The following is a 21,997-nucleotide window of genomic DNA, read 5'->3' on the forward strand; positions in this document are numbered from 1 at the left end:
TTTCCCTTTAAGAAACAAGCCACTATCAGCTCAAGAATGTACAGGGAGTTAGCTCCACCCTCAGCTGGGGGTTGGACTTGTAGCTCAAGTCTGGCAATCAAAACATTGCATTCTCTAGTTACAGTGATATGTTTGTCGTTGGGCACATGATCCAATCAGAATCAATGAGGAGGAATTAAATTTTGTTCCAACTCTTGGAAAAGGGGCATAGTCTCTTTTCTGGTGAACTTGAACTCAGAGGGTATAAGCCTGGGATTTCGAACAGTCATGATAAAGGGCTTCAGGATGAAGTTACAGACAGAATGGAGGGCTAAGAGATTAGAAAGAACTGGTTACAATATTCCTTTTTGTCCAGGGCCTGTACAACACTGGATTTTCACCTGTATAAACTGAGAAATTCCCATTTTTGTTTGTTGATTTGAATTGAAATTTCTGTCACTTGCAACCAAAAGATTCCTTCCTGACAGATATACTGACTTGGGACAGACCCTCTTAGGGCTGCAAGGAGATGGAAAACAAATCTTAGGTGGAACTGTGTTGGATGTCCAAAACCTGTTACTAAGTTGCTTGACTGAAAAAGCTAAATTAGACAGGATATTCAGGAAGTTAACTTTAGCACCATTTAAACAAATTTTGTTTTACTTCAAATAATTTTTTCATTTTGAAGTAATTATATATTTACAAAATATTACAAAGACATTATAGAGAATTCCCATTATTTTTTACCTGTTTTCCTCTACTGTTAATGTCTCGTACAACCATTGCACATTTGCCAAAACAGTGATACATTGTTATTACTTAAACTATAGATTTTACCTGAATTTCTCATGTGTTCCTACGAACGTCCTTTCTCTGTTCCAGGATCCCATCTGGGATACCACATTGCAGTTAATTTCCATATTTTCTTAATCTCTTCCGGCTTGTGGCACTTTCTCCATTTACCCTTGGTTTTTTCATGACCTTGACAGTTTCAAAGAATACTGGTTTTACATTTTGTGTAATGTCCTTCAGTTTGAGTTTTCTGATATTTTTCTCATGATCAGAATAAGATCATGGGTTCAGGGGGGAAATACCACAGAGGTGAAGTAGGGTAAAATCCTAACAGAGTTGATTAGATGATGAAGAAATGAATGTACTGTGCATACCATTGAGTGCAGGAGGCCTCTGAGTATGAAATATGGTGGTCCTCCCAGGACTGATTGTCATTCAGAATCATATTGCATTGAATAGTAAGCATGGAGCTCTTTGTATTTCAAGGAGACAAAAGTGCATAGTGATTTGCTGGGAGTCTTTTTACAATCATGGTAAATTTGAGTGAGTTTTTACTTTCTGGAAATTTAAGATACAGAGTTACCAATTTATTTCAATAAGTAAGAAGCCCTGCCTTCCCAAACTGAATTGGAAAGAAAAGTCTCCATCACTAACCATGAGAAAGGCACCTTCATTTTGCAGAGGCCTCCTTGCTATAAGAGTTCTATGATTGGATTTATGCTTGTGCTCTGAATGATTTTCATAAAATGGTTCAATAGTACTCTAGACTGAATGTTTGTGTGTTCCCCCACCTCCAATTCATATGTTGAAATCCTAACCTCCAAAGTGATAGGAGTTGGAAGTGGGACCTTTGGGATGTGATTAGGTCATAGAGTGGAGTCTTCATGAATGGGATTGGTGCCCTTAAAAGAGGCCTCAGAGAGCTCATTGCTTTTCATTATGTGAGGACACCAAGAGTAGGTGGCCATCTATGTACCTGGAAGCAGGTTCTCACCAGACATTGGATCTGCCAACACCTTGATTTTGGACTTCCAGCCTCTAAACTTGTGAGAAATAAATTTTTGTTGTTTATAAGGTACCTAGTCTAAGGTGATTAGACTGAACAACAGCCCAAACAGACCAAGATAAGTAGTCAGGACCAAATATTTTCATACACAGATGTACACACAGACACACAGGAACAGACACACACACACACACACACACATTCACACTCACACAATTATCAAAGGTTCTATAGTTTCAAACAGAAATGTATTACTGAATCATCTTGCTATAAAAGCAGGAAATAGTAAATGGATCATCTACCTCCTTCTTTTTACTAATCCATCAATTATTGGAATAGTTATCAAACTCACTGGGCAAATCACTGGGAAAAGAATCAGTCGAAGAGAAACCAAAGATTCAGTGTTAATCCAAATGCCTTATGTTCTAACACAGATATTTATCATTCATATGTCCAAATTAGGTCATGTATATGAAGCATTGTAAAATGTAATGTAACAAGGTTGACAATTTAACTTCCAATGACGTCTTCCTGTTGAAGACTCATTAGAAAAAAATACAACTGATTTTTTGTATCTTTTCACCCACTGTTGTTTCTGAGGTATGGTCAATTCCCCTTAACTCCAGTCAGGAGTAATTATCTTTTGTTTTTTAAATTCTAGGACTAGAGGGGTGCCTGGGTGGCTCAGTTGGTTAAGCGTCTGAATTCAGCCCAGGCGGTGAGTTCGAATTCTGTGCTGACAGCTCAGAGCCTGGAGCCTGCTTCGAATTCTCCCCCTCTCTGTTCCTCTCCTGTGCACACATGCTCTGTCTCTCAGAAATAGACATTAAAACAAATTAAATTCTAGGATTAGAAAGGAGAATTTTCCAGAAAGAATTTGTGTTTCCTAAACATATACATGAATTCAGAAGATCTTTTTTAAAAGTTTCAAAATCATTGCCTGTTGATTACAAGATTTTTGGGTTTGATCTGAGGGGCATTTTGAATTATTTTAAAAGAGTCACTAAGTTTTGAAACTTGAGGAAATTCCCCTAAGTGAGTGTCTTCTTGGCTTCTCTTGTTGAACCGAAAGACTTGGTATGGTTTGGATATGCTGCACCCTATAGACAGGGTATATGGTCCCTAACTTGTCAGTCTTATACCTGGACAACTTTACTCATTTACTTTCAAGTTCTGGTCAACAGAAGTTAGAATTCTTGGTCTACATCTATTCAAATAATTAAGGTAATTCTCTGGAAGGGCAAAGGGAACAGAAGTTTGTACTTTGAAGGTATAAGATATAGAAAGGAATAATTTAACTTCTATGTAGTTGTATATCCCAGTAATGGAAAAGACACAAGAGCGATGGTGATAAAAAGCCTTCTGGAGGGTACTTGTCTGAGATGTCCAGATGCAGAAGAGTCAGGAGCCTTTGAATTCTGTGAACCAACTTCTCTGCCTTGGTAAAGGTCTCTAGTGACTAAGCTTACCACAAAGGACTAGAGCCACTGAAGAACTGTCATCTTTTTCCAGCCTTCAAAGGCATCTGCAAAGCTGAATGCAGCAGTAAACTCTAAAACCTGAGACCAAGTCTTATTCCCATTTTGTAGGATCTAATATGCCCCCAGAGAGAGAGAGAGAATCCCAAAAAATCACTGACACTGGAAATGAACTGCCAATTTTTGTGGGCAGAGAATTGGAGTTCGATTTTATTAGATTTAGAAAAATAAAGAAATGCAATATTACCTTCGTCCCAGGGTTTAGAACAACTTATTCCTCTGGATCACAATAAGTGTTGCTTTTTTTTTTTTTTTTTTAATAAAAGAACTTGCTTTTTAAAAATAAGAAACAAGAACGCATGGCAAGATAATAGCAATTAAACTGACTAAGTTCAACTGCATACACAATTAAGTTTATATTCAAGAACAAGTGGTTGGTCTCCAAACTCTTTTGTGATTCTAAAACACAAAATATTGGTAATCTAAGGGAATATTCAGAATATAGTTGATAAATAGAGGTTGAGTTATCCAGGCTGGCAGGTAGAATAATTTAACAACCAGATATACAAGGATGGTGATGCAGATATCTATCTTCATTTTGAAGCCACTGTCACTCAACAGACAAATATGTTGCACAAAATATTTAAATTTAATGGAAATGATGGCTCTTAAACCAAAGTTGACAGTTTACCAAGTTAGAATTTACTACAGGTCTCTTTACAACTGTGAGAAATTGTATTTCTTTCTATCTTGATGAAAAGGTTTTATTTTTGAGCTCAGGACTTAGGTGTACAACTGCCTTCTAGACGTTTCCCCTGATAACTGCCACAGAAACTCCAGACTCATGTAGTCACAATTTTCCCAAGTCTCCAGTCCTCCTGAAGTGCCCTCTGCTCTATTCCCATTTACTAAGTTATCCGAACCAGACACCTGGGAGCTCCCATACATCATCAATATCGCATATCCAATTAGCGGCCAGATCCTGTGGACTCTCTATCCTTAACTCTCCAAGGCCGTGACACGGCCCTCTATTGTCCCAGCTGCTCTTTTTCCAGACATTCATTATCTCTGGCCAGAACCATTGTAGCAGTCTCTTGACTAAATTTAACATCCAGGTTTAATCCTATTAACACCTGCACACTGCCACCAGAATGACCTCTTCATAACTCACTGAAAACTGCATAGAAGAATAGACACTTTGGAAGACAGTTCAGCAGTTTCTTACCAAACTAAATACAGTCTTACCACACAATCTGGAAATGATGCCTTCAGGTGTTTTACACAGCTAATGTGAAATTTTATGTCAACATAAAAATCTACATAAGTATGTTTATGACACCTGTATTTACAATTAGCAAAAAAACTGGAAGAAATCAAGATGTCCCTCAACAGGTGAATGGATCGACAAACTGTGGCACGTCCATACAATGGAACACTAGTCAGAGATCACAAGGAATGAGTTTTCAAACCTTGCAAAGGCATGGATGAATCTTAGATATGTTTGCTAAGTGAAAAAAAGCTACTCTAAAAAAGCTAACTAAAAAGGTTACATAGTAAATGATTTCACATACATGACATTCTGGGAAAGGTGAAACTATAGAGAAGATAGTGTTTGTTGGGAGTTCAAAGGTTGGGAAGAAGAAAGAGTTGAACATGCGAAGCACAGAAGATATTTTAGGATGGTGATATCATTTGTTTGATAACATAATTAGTAGATGCAAATTTTAAAATCCTTTAGGAGGTCAGGGAAGTCCCAGAGTGAATGCACACTGGCAAAAGAATCTAACTATATTACAAATATGTGAAACAACCATGCTAAAGCAGGTAAAGGAAAAAGGTGCTGACAATCATTTTGGAAATGATTGGAATCTGTAGGCTTAAAGGTGAAAGGAACTGTATATAAGCACCGTAATGTAGTTAATGAAGTTGTTTCCCGTGAGTGTATGGGTTAACAATTCTGAAATCACTATTTTATGTATGAGGGAATTTAACAGCTAAGTTAATGTATGGCAGAGGTAGTGACCTGGGTTTCTTGTTACAGAAAACAAGGGTGGAAGGGGACCAGAATGATTGTGTGGTAATGGATCAGAGTTGGAGATATGACTATGAACTCATGTTTAGCTCCATATAGATACATATGGTCACATATGGAAAGATTTATGGAAATATGTATAAAAGTGGGTTAGTATACAAATGTACTTCTTTGTTCTGTCAGCTGAGAGAGTCTAGAAGCAATGACCACCCCCCGCCCCCCAATAGTGATGAGCATACCTAGTGCCAAGATCTTAGTTTCTAATCTGGTTCTCCAGTAAAAGGAACCAGGGCTCCTCAGAAAATAGCCAATTCCAGGTCTGGGGCAGGAAGTACACATGATGAACTTCAAGCATCTTCTCATGACAGAAAGTAAGGAGGGACACAGGAGCCAACTAAAAAGGCTCCCCATGGTCAAAGCTGAAACAATTTGAGCAAAAAGACAAATAAGGTAGTATTGGATTATAACACAAAGTGTAAAATAAATAATCATGAACTAATATTGATATAAATGTTTGAATAAATAAACAGATGAGAACAGACAAGTTTCTCATGCAGGAAAAAAAAAATCCATATATTTTGTGTAGGTACTCCAACTTCAAGGAGGTAAAGCATAAATCCCTTCTCCTTATGTGTTGGCTGTGCATAGTGACTTCCTTCCAAAAGTGTTGTATACAAAATATAGTATGCAAAGGGTGAAAAAAGAGAGTAACTTTACGGTGGAGAAACCTACAAACACTCTCTTAGCTAAGTGATCCAGGTTACTATCAGTAGGGGTAAGTCATCTATGCACCTTTGAAATGATGTAATAAAAATGACACTTTACTTTTGTGGTCTTCCTCCTCCAAACCCATAACCCCAGTTTAATCATGGGAAAATAATCAGACAAATCCCAATAAGAGATATTCTACAAATATTTGAGCAGTACTCCTCAAACCTCTCAAGATTATCCATTGGAAGGCAAGACTGAGAAATAGTCACAGCCAAGGGGAGACTAAGGAGACATAATGACTAGACTAAATGTAATGTGATATCCTGGATGGGATCCTGAAATAGAAAAACAGCAGTAGATAAAAATGGAAAACCTGAATAAAGTATAGGCTTTAGTTAATAATAGTGTGTCAATATTTACTCATTAATTGTGAGAAATGAGCCATACAAATGTAAGATATTAATAATAGAAGAAACTGGCTATTGGGTATATGGTAACTCTATCTTCATAATTTTTCTGTAAATCTAAAACTTTTAAAATAAAAAAATATTTAAAAAAAAATTCAGTGTCTACTATGTGCCAGACATTGAGCTAGACATTGGCAATAAAGATAATGGCTCCTGTACTCATGGAAATTAGTAACTGGTCAGTGAAACAGGCATTAGTAAACAATCACATAAATAACTATAGAATATGTATAGAGTAGAGGAAAATTACTGAATGATATTATATTGTAATGGAAGATTTATTCTAGTCTGAGGATCATATAAATATTCCCAATAAATTAACATTCAAACCAAGTAAGAGTTGTCCAGGCATGTGGGGGGAAGAGGCTGGGGAGAAGAAAAACACCAAAAATGATAGGAATAGTTTGGCGAGAACCTAAGGCAGGAGGAACTTCATATTTTGATAGATCAGAGAAAAGACCATTGCTTTTGGAGTTTTGAACTCAAGATGGAGGGAGAGAGAGAGAGCAAGAGTGAGAGAGAGACAGAACCCAGATCTTTGGGTGGTTGTAACCTGGGATCCATAGATTCCTAATGGGTGGATGGGTAGAACTTTTTATTTCAATAACACTCGTTTTCTTTGTAATCTTATGTACTTTATGTATTTAAAATTATTATTCTGAGAAGGGGTTTATGGGCTTTAACCGACTCCAAAAGGGGACCAATATGGCACCATGTTAAGAATTTTAAACTTTATTCCACGTGCAAAGAGAACACATTGAAACATTTTCGGTTGCTTAGGTCCTTTCTTGGTTAAAAGTGCCTATAAGATAAAGTCCAAACTACTTAGCAAATCATACAAGACTCTCCATGAAATGGTTGCCACAGCCTTTTTCACAATTTTTATTGTTCAGAACTCGCTTCCTAATTTTATCTGTTTTGTTCCACATTCAAATCCTAACAAGCCTCTTGAAGTATTCAGACAAGATCTGCTCTTTCCTGTCTTTTTACTTATGCTCATGTTGTTTCCTGTGCCAACAAGTCTTTTTTTTATGTTTGTTTATTTTTGAGAGAGAAAGAACGCAAATGGGGCGGGACAAATTGAGACAGAGACAGAAAATCGCACTCAGACTCATGTTCTCAACCCAGAGCCCGACTTTAACTCCAACAAGAACTGTGAGATCATCACTTGAGCTGAAATCCAGTTGGACACTTAACGGACTGAGCCACCCAGACACCCCAAAGTCTTTCTTTTTTTATCCGTTTATGTTCCTAGACTTTAGGTCAACAATAATCTCTATAAACCTTTTTAGAGATTGAAATGAAGTGCCCTTCTTCTGTGGCACATTATACCCTAAGTATGGTAAACAGACTAAGGATCTCCCCTCCACCCCCGCATCAGTGCCCACACCCTAATCCTGGAACCTTTGAAATATGTTATCTTATATGGTGAAATGGGACTTTGCAGATGTGATTGTGTTAAAATTTTTGAAATAGGTGGACTATCCTGAATAATCTGGTATGCTCAGTGTAAACATAAGAGGTCATTATAACAAGGAAGCTGGAATGTCAGAGTGGGAGAGGGGGAGGGAGGGGACCATGCAATCAGGAAAAATGGAACTAGGGGGAGGAGGAGGGAGAAGAGATTTGAAGACAATACACTGCTGCCTTTGAAGGTGAAGGAAGGGGCCACAAGCAAAGAATGTGGGTGGCCTCTAGAGGCTGAAAAAGGCAAGGAAATATTCTCCCCTAGAGCCTCCAGAAGAATCCCTGTCAACACCTTGATTTTAGGACTTCTGAGCTCCAGAACTGTAAGGCAAAAAAACTTGTGTTGTTTTAAGCACTAAATTTGTGGTAATTTGTCAAAGCAGCAATACTAAACTAATATAGTAGATACACATCTATTTGTTTTCTCTTATAGGTTACTATATTTGCTTCTGCACACCCCCCCCCCCATTAGCTATTATGTATTGAATTACCTATTCAACAACACCAATTATGTATTGAGAGCTTTGTCTGGGCTTGGTACTGTTCACAATGCTGGAAATACAACGGTAGACAAAAGACATGAAGTCCCTGATCCTATGAGAACTACAACCCAATGTCTGGCACAAAGTGGGTTTTTAAAAACTTTTTTTTAAATGAATCAATCAAGGTGCTTTTATTATTATGAACATTATTTGTATCACTGTAATTGTTCAAATAACAATTCTATAAAAAATGGGTGTTGTTAAAGTTCATCAGAGATAGTAAGGCCACACCCAAATTTCATACCAAAATAAATCTTATACTGCTATTTCTGAACAAGGAGAATTCATAGAGAGTTGGAATTCTTATTATTAGTTATTGAGGTTTTTTGGGTTTTTTTAGCTTCTGAAAAACCAAATGTACACATTAGGGTGAACACTATATATTTTACATATGCATTTGTTCCAAGGTGATGATACTTGGGCTGATGAAATAGAACTTTGTGCTATTAGGTTTACCTTGTAGACCAGTAATAACTTGGGAACAAATTATAAACAAGTAAACAATTGGGTGAGCCCTCACAGATTTTTAGAAACCTGTTTAGGGCCACTTTTCATAGTGGCCAGGAAATAAAACCAACTGTTACAGTAAACACAAAAAATTAATGTCATTTCTTTTCAATTTTCAGTGAAAAATCTAAAAACTTTTCAGACACCATCCACAATAGCTTCTGAGCTTCTGAATGACCTTCCCCTTTCTTCTCAGTGTTGTGCCTTCCAAAAGCTAAGTATCTAACTAATGACTAATTGCTTAGTAGACATTGATCTTCTGGTTTTCTGCAATGGTCAGGCTCCCAATCTTAAGACTTAGAGGTCTCTGTTTCTATTTTAAGGTCAAGACCAGTCTGTGAGCTGTAGGCAATTTGTTGTAAAGCAGAAACAGTAAGAGGACAAACCACCATGGAAAATGAGCACAGGAATAACATAGACCTGGCCATGGGAGGGTATATCTGATTACCGAATGAGAGACTCTTAAAAAGTGGAGAGCCAGCCTATATCCCATATGGACTTCTTAGATTTTCAAGCAGAAATTTCTGTTGGGAAAGACTGAGTCAAAACAGCATTTAGCACAGATTCTTCTGTGACCAGAATGAAGAAGAAAACATGACTTTGGAAGCTTAGAAAACTATTTGGACTCACAGGAGAAAGATTTCTCAGGGCCCAAGTAAAGGCAATTTCCTTTTCTTCCCGTGCCTCTCTAAAATGATTTAAAAAAATATCGTAAGAAAGGCATGAATCCAACAGGAGAAAGGAAGACATAGCATTAGAAAATATATGGTTTTTAAAAAATGTTTTATTTATTTTTAGGAGAGAGAGAGAGAGAGACGGCGTGAGCAGGGGAGGGTCAGAGAGAGAGGGAGTCACAGACTGAAACAGGCTCCAGGCTCTGGGCTGGCAGTCAGCACAGAGCCCGACGCGGGGCTCGAACCCACGAACCGCGAGATCATGNTATTTTTTTTAAATTTATTTCTAGGAGAGAGAGAGACAGCGTGAGCAGGGGAGAGTCAGAGAGAGAGGGGGAGATACAGACTCTGAAATTGGCTCCAGGCTCTGAGCTGGCAGTCAGCACAGAGCCCGACGCGGGGCTCGAACCCACGAACCGCGAGATCATGACCCAAGCGAAAGTCGGACGCTTAACTGACTAAGCCACCCAGGCACCCCATAAAAATATATGTTTTCTTAAAAAAATGTTTATTTATTTTTGAGAGAGAGAGAGAGCAGAGGAAGGGCAGAGAGAGAGGGAGACACAGGATCTGAAGCAAGCTCCAGGCTCTGAGCACTGAGCCTGACATGGGGCTTGAACTCTCAAACTGCTAGATCATGACCTGAACCTAAGTCAGATAGTTAACTGACTGAGCCAGCTAGGGGCCCCTAGAAGTTTTTTGTGTTTTTAATTTGCTTTGCAATGGGAACGAGCTTAGTATTGGGATACTACATTCCATCACTCTCCTTTTCCTCTAGTTCGCATATACTCACCGAATTCATTATGTCTATTCATAAGAGAACAAAAATGATGACTCCAAAGTCTAAGCTGTAAACAATTCTGCTTGGTCAGCCTGGAATCAAAAGTCCTATTAGAACAGCATATCACCTGCTGAGGCATCCAGGGTGCATGTGAGATTTAAAGGAGTCACAGAGCAGGTGGAGGTGTGTGGTAACTGAGCAGGCGAAGCAGCCATGATTTATAGTGCTTACAGAGAGAAAGCCTGGACAAAGAGAAAGGATTGGCACAGCAGAACCAGTGGGAAACTCAGCATTTGGAGGGGCAAGAGGCAGAGGTGAAGCCCTAGATGAAGCAAATGGGAGCTGAGTTAAAGACTATATAAGAAAACTGTCACCCCCAACACCAGCCCTTCCACACAGACCACCAGACTGATGCTCACCTCCTGTGTACACACTCCTACCCTCTCCACACAGGAAGAGACCAGAGCTTTATTCTCTAGAGGAAAGGCAGATTTTCTGGGAAGGTAATAAAGGTTGAACTTCAAAGTCCCTCATCTGAATAGATCCCTTCTGAGAGAGAGAGCCTAGGACAGGACTGACAATGTATTCAGACAGCCATATATGGTTTTTAAACATTGCAAAAGCAAATATTTTAACTATAATTATTTAAGATTGTTATCTCTTTCCAATTAAAGTTCCTTTCCATCATATTCTCTCTCGTTTTAGACATCTTTGGAGTGGCTATGTGCATTTTTGAATATGTCTATGGGAAAGTTGAGTTGGAGATGCATTTACTTTGGATTTACTGGGATATGGTTATGTAGTTTAAAGGCATTTCTGTGTATAAAGCGTTGTTAGCCATCCCACTGTAGAAGGGATTATCTGTTGTATCAATTATCCCTCATTCCATTAAACTAAATCTGCACTGTGGCCCAAAGGTGCAGAGACAAAAGTCAAACAATGGCATGATTGTGTCCTATGGTGCCCAGTTCAAGGAATAAGTAAATAATGGAAAACAAACAATCTAGCCCATGAAAAGTTCTTAAAATCATCAGATTTACAAATACTAAGAGAAGGATTTTGTTCTTACCAATGTCTAGTTGACATGGAAATTCTCTCTCATCAGAAACATACATGATATGTGGTGTGTACAATTATTGCACCATACAACATTTTTTATGGGAATTGTACAAAATAGCCAGAATTTCTGTGTTGAGGAACACAAACACATCCATACGTGTGTGTGTGTGTGTGTGGGTGTGTGTGTGTGTGTGTGAAAACATATGATGTAAGTATCCAATGAATCAGATTGTCTTCAAGGCAAATGTCCTTAGACAGTAAGGTAGTTCTAGTGAAAAACTCTTGGAACACCTAGGTGGCTCAGTTAATTAAGCATCTGACTTCAGCTCAGATCATAATCTTACATTTTCTGAGTTGAGCCCAGCATTGGGCTCTGTGTTAACAGCTCGGACTTTGGAGCCTGCCTCCCATTCTGTGTCTCCCTCTCTCTCTCTGTTGGTTCCCTGCCCATGCTCCATTTCTCTCAAAAATAAATAAACATTTAAAAATTCTTATATATATTGGACTCCAGTGTGGAGCTCGATACAGTGCTTTAACTCACGACCCTGAGATCAGGACATAAACTGAGATTAAGAGTTGGGTGCTTAACTGACTGAGTTACCCAGGTACTCCAAAACTCATATATATTAAAGAGTAAAATAAAATATGTAATACAAGTGTTTCTTTAGATAAACATTTAAAAGAATATGAAACTAGAGTGATCACAGTAATAATTGAAATTGGTAGAAATTTTTCTGAGATAAAGAAGCAACTCAAAAGAAGCAATTTTCAGTTTAGACTAAGGCAATGACTCATTAAGACAGAAAATTTTTAAATAGAAATAACACTTTTTGGATAATTTGATAATTCAGTTAACGAGAACGTGAGAATCATGTGAACACATTGAAGAAAAATTGTTTTCTGGCTATTTTACATGAAATATTGACATTGTAAAGATAACATGAAACTCACAATGTACCACTACAATGAAGACATGATGACAAGCTAGTTAATGAATGTCATCAAGTTAAAGATTTTTTAAGGTTAGTCATCACACAAGGCACTTCGAAATGTCCTGACATCTCTCAGCTTGTGATGGAAGAAATATATTACAGGGTTCCCCAAATTGGGCAGCAACTTAATTTATATGACATTACCAAGGAGTTGTGAAACTCAGAGAAACACCCCCAAAATACCAACATTTGTTAAAAATTTAAAAAAAAAATTATAGCTTATTCATTTTTGAGACAGAGAGAGACAGAGCATGAGCCAGGGGAAGGGCAGGGAGAGAGGGAGACACAGAATCTGAAGCAAACTCCAGGCTCTGAGCTAGCTGTAAGCACAGAACCCAATGCGGGACTCAAACCCACTAACTGTGTGACATAACCTGAGCTGAAGTTGGACACTTAACCGACTGAGCCACCCAGGTGCCCCGAAAAAAATTTTTTTAACATTTATTCACCTTTGAGAGACAGAGCACGAGTGAGGGAGAGGCAGAGAGAGAGGGAGACACAGAATCTGAAGCAGGCTCCAGGCTCTGAGCTGTCAGCACAGAGCCTGATGCAGGGTTTGAACCAACGAACCATGAGATCATCACCTGAGCCAAAGTCTACTGCTTAACAGACTGAGCCACTCAGGCACCCCACCAACATTTGTTTTAAATCAATAAAGCTGTAGGAATTATTTTCCTAGTTTCTGTACAGAAATGACATTAAACTATTGTTATATAAATAGGCCAAGAGTCTATAGAAAAAAAATTGAAGAAAAAGTATCATGCAGTGAATTAATAAAAACTGTTATTTTCCTGGATTTTGTTTTTGTGGAATTTGGCAGCTTTTTAGAATGTGCTATTTGTTATAACCTTTTTTTTTTCATTATAAATAGTCACTTTTGTACTAAATTTGGATTCATGGTTTGGTGTCATTTTCAGTTATGACAGTCCCATATTGTAAAATTTTAAGTTCCAGAAAGCCTTTATCTATCCCTTTTCAAGACATCCTGAACCGGACAGACTTGGGGCTCATAAGGAGATGTCAGTCTGAGCGGAAGACCAGCTGAAGCCTGCAGATCTGCCTGAACAGACTGCTACCTGGTCACCCAACTGGGAAGCTACTACTCTGCAGGCCTTATCCACAAATGTAGAGCTCTAGTTCGCTCTTTAATATCATGGTTAAAAAGAGAAAAAGTGAGATATATCAGAGAACCGCAGAGAATACTATGAACACATGCATCCCAGACTTAGGAAATGTATGAACATTTCCTATTTTCTTTGGATATGTTTTTTTTTTCTTTTTGCTATTTTACACTCATATACTTTATTTATTTATTTATTTTTAAATAGTTTATTGTCAAGTTCATTTCCATATAACACCCAGTGCTCATTCCCACAAGTGCCCTCCTCCATGCCCATCACTCCCCTTTCTCTCCCCCACCCCCATCAGCCCTCAGTTTGTTCTCAACATTCAAGAGTCTCCCATGGTTTGCCTCCCTCCCTCTCCCCCACTGTTTTCCCCTTCTTCTCCCCCATGGTCCTCTGTTAATTTCCTCCTAATCCTCCTATACATGTAAACATATGGTATCTGTCTTTCTCTGCCTGACTTATTTCTCTCAGCATAACACCCTCAAGGTCCATCCATGTTGCTACACATGGCCGGATTTCATTCTTTCTCATTGCCATGTAGTATTCCATTGTATAGATAAACTACATCTTCTTGATCCATTCGTCAGTTGATGGACACTTGGGCTCTTTCCATGTTTTGGCTATTGTTGAGAGTGCTGCTATGAACATTGGGATCCATGTGTCCCTATACATCAGCATTCCTGTATCCCTGGGGTAAATTCCTAGCAGTGCTATTGCTGGGTCATAGGGGAGTTCTATTGTTAATTTTCTGAGGAACCTCCAGACTGTTTTCCAGAGGGGTTGCATCAGTTTACATTCCCACTAACAGTGTAGGAGGGTGCCCATTTCTCCACATCCTCGCCAGCATCTAGAGTTCTCTGATTTGCTCATTTTAGCCACTCTGACCAGCATGAAGTGGTATCTCAGTGTGGTTTTGATTTGTATTTCCCTGATGAGGAGGGATGCTGAACATCCTTTCATGTGTCTGTTGGCCATCTGGATGTCCTCTTTGGAGAAGTATCTGTTCATAGCTTCTGCCAGATATGTTTTTTTAAAGAAATAACAGATCATACCTCCCATTGAGGGTCCCCCTTGAAGTCCTTCTCTTTCCTTCATATACTGCAGGCTAATTTTAGGAGTTCTTGTTGGATTTGCTTCTCAAATACTTGCCAGATCGGCTCACTGCTCATACCTCCCCAGCTACCACCATCTCCCAGGGCACGGTCACCTGTCATGGAGACTAGAACAATAAATACCCTCAAAACTGGTCCCAATTGCTTCTACTCTTACAGTCAGTTTTCCACACAGCACAATGATCTTTCAAAAACTTAAATCAGATTGTTTCATTACCTCATTTAAAACCTTCACACAGCACAATGATCTTTCAAAAACTTAAATCAGATTGTTTCATTACCTCATTTAAAACCTTCCGGTGGCTTTCTGTGTTAATCAAGAAAAGCATCCATGTTCTGGAAAAATCAACTCCCTGCTCATTACTGCTCCACCAGGCTCCAATCACACAGCTTCTTCAGACAAGCCAAGTGTGAATTCCACCACTGACCCTCAACACCATGTGCTGCTTTTCTCTTCAGATCCACCCCTGGACCCTTTGGGCATTGTCCAGGTTTGGGCATCAATGACACATCCCTAATACAATCTGCCCTGACTATTGTCCTCAAGTGGCATCTCCATACCCACCCCTTTACCTTGTTTTATTTTCTACAGATGTTTTGTGATCCGTAATTATGTCATTTATTTATTACTTTTTTTTCCTTTTCTGTCTGTTTTCAACATTGAAATGCAAACTCCATGAAAGTGGAAGATCTGCTACTCTTTATACTACTGCATTTTGGGCAGTGCCTGTTACATTGCAGGCAGTCAATACACCTTTGTGGAATAAATTTGGATTAGACTCGTCAACACCACCACTGGATGTAAGCCAATAATGGAGACACGACTTCAAAACTCTGAGAGAACACGATCTTAAACTTGGATATAATACGCAGCCAAATTATTAATCAAGTGTGAGAGCTGAAAAGGACATTTCTTAACATGTTGGGACTCAGAAAGTTCACTTCCCACATCCTTCTCTTGAGAAGCTGGATAGGTTCCAAAGAAAAGAAGTACTAAACTAAGCAAGGGGTAGACATGGGATCCAGAAAGTAATGTATCAAACCCAAAGCACAGGAAAGAGATGTCTCAGGATGCTGCCTAAACAACAGGCCTACTGAGCCTGAATGCAGCCAGAGGACAGAGGATGCAAGGAGGAGGCCGCCAGGAAAAGGACCATCTGATAAAAGAGGGCACTTGGAAAAACAAAAGAAAACAAAGCAGAAATAGGACAAGTGGTTGGACGATATTATGGTGCTTTTGGAAAAAAAATTCAGAAATAATATTTGCATAGTCATAAAATGTGAACTGAAAACAGCTCTAACATTTTATTTAGGAAATAAGTTAAGAAAACTAAATCCTATTTATAGAAGGAGGAAGTGAATGTCTAAAATCAACAAATTGAGGAAGATGCAATTATTTGGAAATAAGAAGGTAACTCTCTGAGGGAGTGGCCAAGAGAATGAAAAGTGACTGTCACTGATAAGTAAGCCGGGAAGCTGGGAAGTGTGGGGACTGCAGAGGGACATTGTCTTCCTTGTCAGTCTTTCAGTGCTACCTGACATAGGACTTTGGTAAAAATTAAAATATCTAAAAATTTGAGAACTATAAGTTCTTCTAATAACAATAATGATGCCCACAGCAAAAGCAAATAAACAACTCAGGCTTATACTAACCATTGTCCATGAATTTAGAAAAGATGTATGACTGTCCTGGAAATCTTTCTGTCACACTAGTGAACTACATCCATTCACTGCTTTGGGGTACAGTGGTTTAGACAACTTTACAGATTTAAAAACCGAGTCGTGCAAAGCATTTTTTTTTTCAGTGCTGCATAGTTTAGAAACTATACAGCTATGCCAGAGTGTGTGTGTGATGTTTCGAGAAATGTCGGTAGATACAGCCCAGAACAAGAGAAACTTGAATTCTTTCAATAGAATTCCCAATTGGCCTGCAGTGGTAACACTTATGGGAAGATCAAAATTGTGCGTGCGGTAATGTCTAAGACTTTGGAAAAAAAACTTTTAAATATTAGCCAAACTCTTTGAAGTGAACTCAAAATACCGAAAAATAATTTACAAAGAATGTTTTTTTGGAAGTGAGGGCTTGGACAAGAGCAGGAATGGCTTTCATTTTGATGACTGTTTTTGGAGATAAATAAGCATATTTTACAATAAAACACAGAAAAATTATAGTTGGTGTTTTTGTGCCTCTAACAGTAATGGGGAACACAATAAAAATTTTTAAAAAGTGGCAACTTTCAACCTGACTTTTGTCCAAATCAGATAGAACTTAAAATATGAAAGTTTTGACATTTGTAAAGTGAAAAGTCTTTCTACTTTTTCATGGTCCTAAATAATTCCCCATTCCTAACTCAATAGTTGTTAGTAACAGAACATGAGCTTGCATCATTTTCGCTGTTATTGGGCAATAGAGCCTGGGTACATTCAACTATTTGTTGACTAGTTCTTCACCCACAGGGGTAGAATGAACTAACCTTCTTAGTGGGGGAGGGAATCTGACACAAAAGACCAAAAAAAAAAAAAAAACTGGTAGGTTTCTGCCAAGAATCACTTCCTTTCTGAGTCATTTTGTATGCAAACATCCTTGGCTTCATCAATGAAGAGAGTATGTGAAATCTATTTGGAAGATGAAACATTACAACCACTATTTTGTAGTAAGATGGGAAAATTGAGCATTACCTTAGTTTTCTGGATTTTGGGGTGAGAAAAAAGAATGAGAAAAGAGTTCAAGATGGGCAGGGAGGTGATTTCAAGGGCTCTATTGGCAGTGTTACCTACTTCATAAGGCTGTTCTGGAAAAGGCAGCCATGTCTGGTGCCACAGCCAGTAAAAACAAAACAAAACGAAACAAAGCAAAACAAAGCAAAACAAAACAAACCACAATAGTTTTTATATCTTATAAGAGTTAGGGACACAGGCAATATCATGAAGTAGAAAACTCATTATATATGGCTCTTCACTTGAACTCACTCTCCCCTGACTTCCACCTCCTTGGGTCTATAGTGTAGAATTTTCGGGCACTACTCTCCCAAACACGGTGAACCTACTCGCTTATTAGAATTAGCCTGGAATCCAGGTTGGGTTGTGGGGGATTTTTTTGAGCTGGAGTTATGGAAAAAACCCTTTTTTCTTTGGCCATGAAACTTTAAGATGGTAAGCTAGAGCTCTCTAGGACCGTTGTTCTGCCTCTTGGGGAAATAAAGCCAGTTTGAGAAAATTAAGCCAAATAAGAACATTTCAGAAATTTAGAGAAGAAGGTGAGAGACAGAGAGAGACAGAGAGACTGAGAGCACAGCAATAGGAGAGTTAGGAGAGAATGAGGCAGTGTCTACAATCGAATGCACGGGTGTGCTACTGGTATTTCCAGGTAAAATCTCTCTTTTAATTTAAATTAATTCAAATTAGGTTTCAATTTGAGACTAAAAGATCCAAAGAAGTCCTGTTTTGAAGGACAGTAATGATCTCAAAGGGGATGAAAAAGTCAATAGTGGGTTTTTAGATATTATAACACTTGGGCAGAAGACATCTTGATCAGGGACCCTTCATCTTTCCCTTCCAACATACTGATGCTACTGAAGAGAAAAAGGCAGCAGTGGCTGGATACTTTTAAAATATATTTTTTGAGGTTAATTGAGTAAAATAACCCCCATATATTTAAATGTATAAGTTGATGAATTTTGATATAATACACACCTGTGAAACCACCACCAAAATAAAAATAATGAATCCATCACTCTCAGAAGTTTCTATGTGGTCACTTTGTTATGTCTCCATTCACATCCTAATCTTTGACCCTCATCCCAGGGAAACAATAACTTATTTTCATATAAAAGGAGTTATACTCTTTGTACTCTTTTATTACTTATTTATTTATTTTGGGTCCGGATTCTTTCACTCAGTATAATTATTTTGTGATTTATCCAGGTTGTTGTGTGATTCCATATGTGTTTCTTTTTTTTTTTTTTTTTCCCACTGAGAGTGCTGAGAGTATTTCATTGTATGGATGTACCACAAACAAACACCTGTTCCCAAAAGACTCAGATCTTTGGACCATAACACTCTTTACCACACTTTTCTTTTCTGTATTCTTCTATATCCTTATCCATTGAACACCCAGGAGTCAGTTTCCTTCTCCTCAGAAATTCCCTTCATATAGGCAACCCACTCAACCTCCTTGCTTCTTAAGACCTTGAACTCCTCATCTTCAAGTCTTGTCTCCTCCACTCCACTCCAGCCACTTTATCCTAAGTCACACTTTGAAACTTGTCGTCACTACTGCTCCACCTCTGAAATTACTGATTTGAACAGTTTCCTTTCTGACGACAACTTCCTAAATTTCCAACTTGTTTGGTAAAGTGCCCCCTCTGGAAGGTTCTTTTACCTCATCAGGACTTCCTAACATTGATAACTGGACTCTCTCTTAATCTGTCAAACTCCTCTTGTCTTCACTTCCCTCTTTACTGCTCAGTTTCCATGTTCCATTTCAAATATTCTTTTTTATGTACTACAATTTCCCATACTTTGTCCTTCCCTCACACTCTCCTTTAAAAAGAAAGCAATTTGAGAACTCCACCATACACCCCCTTCACACATATGCCCAGGCAAATGAGGGCACAGGTCTCACTGTGTATTCACCATTTCTCACCTAAACTGGGAGCCCAATTTAGTGCCTGACAACACTTCTCACTACTTTCTTTAGTAATCACCTCAAAGCTGTTCTATTGTCCTCAAACTTTTGACCACTCCCCAACATGTGCCTCCATACTTTCACCCTGTGACTTTGCCTCCTGGATCACAGAGTAGAAGCCTTTAGATACTGAGTTGTTGAATTTTCTATCTTCCATGTTTACAGCAACCTGTGAGGTTTTTGCATCCTTTGTCTTCCCTTCTATTACAATGCAGGAAGCATCCTTCCCTTTGTACTTCTTTGTGTTCTCTGGACCTTACACATGGCCACTTTCTCAGGAACTTATTTTTTTAAGTAGGCTTCACGTCCAGTGTGGAGCCCAGCGTGGGGCTTGAACTCATGACCCCAAGATCAAGACCTGAGCTAAAATCAAAAGTCAGATGCTTAACTGACTGAGCCACCCAGACAGCCCTCAGGAACTCTTAATTTGTCTTATTTCTCACTTGTGTTTTTTATCTTCAAATTTTTCTCTTTACTGTATTCTTCCCAGTATCATTTTTAAATATTGTATACTCTTCAATATTAAGGGAAATTGTCTCTTTCATCCCCTTAACAAAAACCCTCATAGAAACCTCCCTGGACCCCACATCCTTCTCCAACTGCTGACCTCTCTCTTCCTTTAACTTCAGGGGCAAAGTCTTTAAAGAGCCATCTTTAATTATATATTCTGGCTTCTGTTCCTCACCATGTCACTAAAACTGAGTCTACTAAGGTCACTAAAAAACTCATGGCTAAATATAATGGATCCTCAAAGCCCTTTTTTATTTGACCATGTAACTCATTTCATGTGTTGTTTATACCCTCATTCTTGAAAGAAATTAGGCTGGCCAAGAGACAGAGGGCATAACAGAGAAATTCATTACAATTGGGCAACTGGAGACTTAGGTTCTAGATATCTTTCTCTGACATTGATCTTTCTCCTACCAAGTCACTTACATCTCTGGGCTTTAGGTGCCTTATTTTTAAACTGAAGAGAAGACGTCAAGTATGTGAAAGTAGGGGTGGAGGGCACCAAATGACTTCTTGAGGTTCTTTTTAGCCCCTGTAATCTATGGTTGCTGATTTTGAGTCACACACGAGTTAGCAGTCACATTTGTATGCATGGCTCAGCATTCCCATCTTTGAAGTGAGACATTTTCTCTTGCTGCCTAAATTACTTCTAGGTTATAAATTCACCTTTGGAAGCAATATTAACTCTTGCAGGTCTCCAACTTGCTCCTTACTTATGACTTTCTAGAGAGGAATAACTAGTCAATTGCAATATCAAGTTGGCTATTTCAGCATGCTAAGAATCATAAGCCATTTAAATTCATAGAAATAAAAGTTTGGTCATTGGTCAAAGCACTAAGGAGTAACACTTTTTTCTGCCCCACAAACTATAGCTATCAGGAAGTCCTATACGATGTTTATACCGGCCTCAGTACTGTGATCACTATTTTTTCTTTTTCTTTTTTTTTTTAGTCTTAGGACAGAAAAATAAATCACCTGGAGAGGGAAAAAGCAGCAGAAGTAATAGAAAGCAAAAACTTTGTATTTCCAGACCACTCACTAAGGCATGGCAGAAAGAGAATGGACCAACAGTTAGAATTGGATTCTAACTTTTCAGACTTTCACACCAATGTGCTGTGTGAAGTGGACAAACCATCCCAAGTTGTTCATCTATAAAATGGGGAAGTAACATACTTATTGAACCTCCCAGCATGGCTGTGAAAATTAAGGGAGCCAAGGAATAGAAAATATTTTAGGGAGTAGAAAGAGCTCTATAACTCAAGACATTTACTAACAGAAAAATAACAATGCTTTCGTAAGGCAAGTGTATTGGAAGAAAGAATCTCTAAATCCTTTGGTAGTAGATAGGGCATTGATTAATACTTCAGTATTCCCAGGTAGTAGAATATTGATTTGTGTGGGACAGTTTTTGTCAGGGAGAAGCACCTGAGAAGTTTTGGCTCCAATGTTGATCTTTTAGCTTACAGAAGCTGAGCAATACACTTGAGGAAATGACTTTATGAATTTTCAGCTATAGAAATTTCATTTGCAGAGGTTCTTCAAAGGATTATTGCTTAAAAAAGAACAGCTCAGAAAGGACTACAAGTCTTAATGGAGCAAAAAATAGGTAATTTAGATATGTTAATTCCTTCAGAGGTTTAATGATTTGAAAGAATATGAGCCTGTGTTTCACTGATAATTGTCAGAGAAAATGTTCTTTTCTCCATTCCTTAAGTTTCTCTCCCTGGAAGATACCATGTAGAAAGAGGTATAAGATCTCTCAGTCTATCTTATTTGAACTCATCTCATATATATAATGTGAAAGACAACCTAGTACGTTAGATTGTGTGAATTTAGCTACTTTTCATGTTTTTGTCCCTTGTGATAGAGTTCCACACATGTATAGTTGTAATCTTACCTTTTCCTTATAAATATAACAAGGAAAACCTAATAGACAAATTATTTTATGAATAGAAATTTACCTTTAATTTACATTTCTGCCCCCACTATCCATGATTTTGATTAGGGCCACGTAAAGGATCTTTTTTTTTTTTTTTTTTTTTTTACATATTTTCCTCTCCACTCCCTTTCATTT

Source organism: Hyaena hyaena, unplaced genomic scaffold (assembly GCF_003009895.1).
Source record: "Hyaena hyaena isolate Hyena2069 unplaced genomic scaffold, ASM300989v1 scaffold_126, whole genome shotgun sequence".
NCBI classification, from domain to species: domain Eukaryota; kingdom Metazoa; phylum Chordata; class Mammalia; order Carnivora; family Hyaenidae; genus Hyaena; species Hyaena hyaena.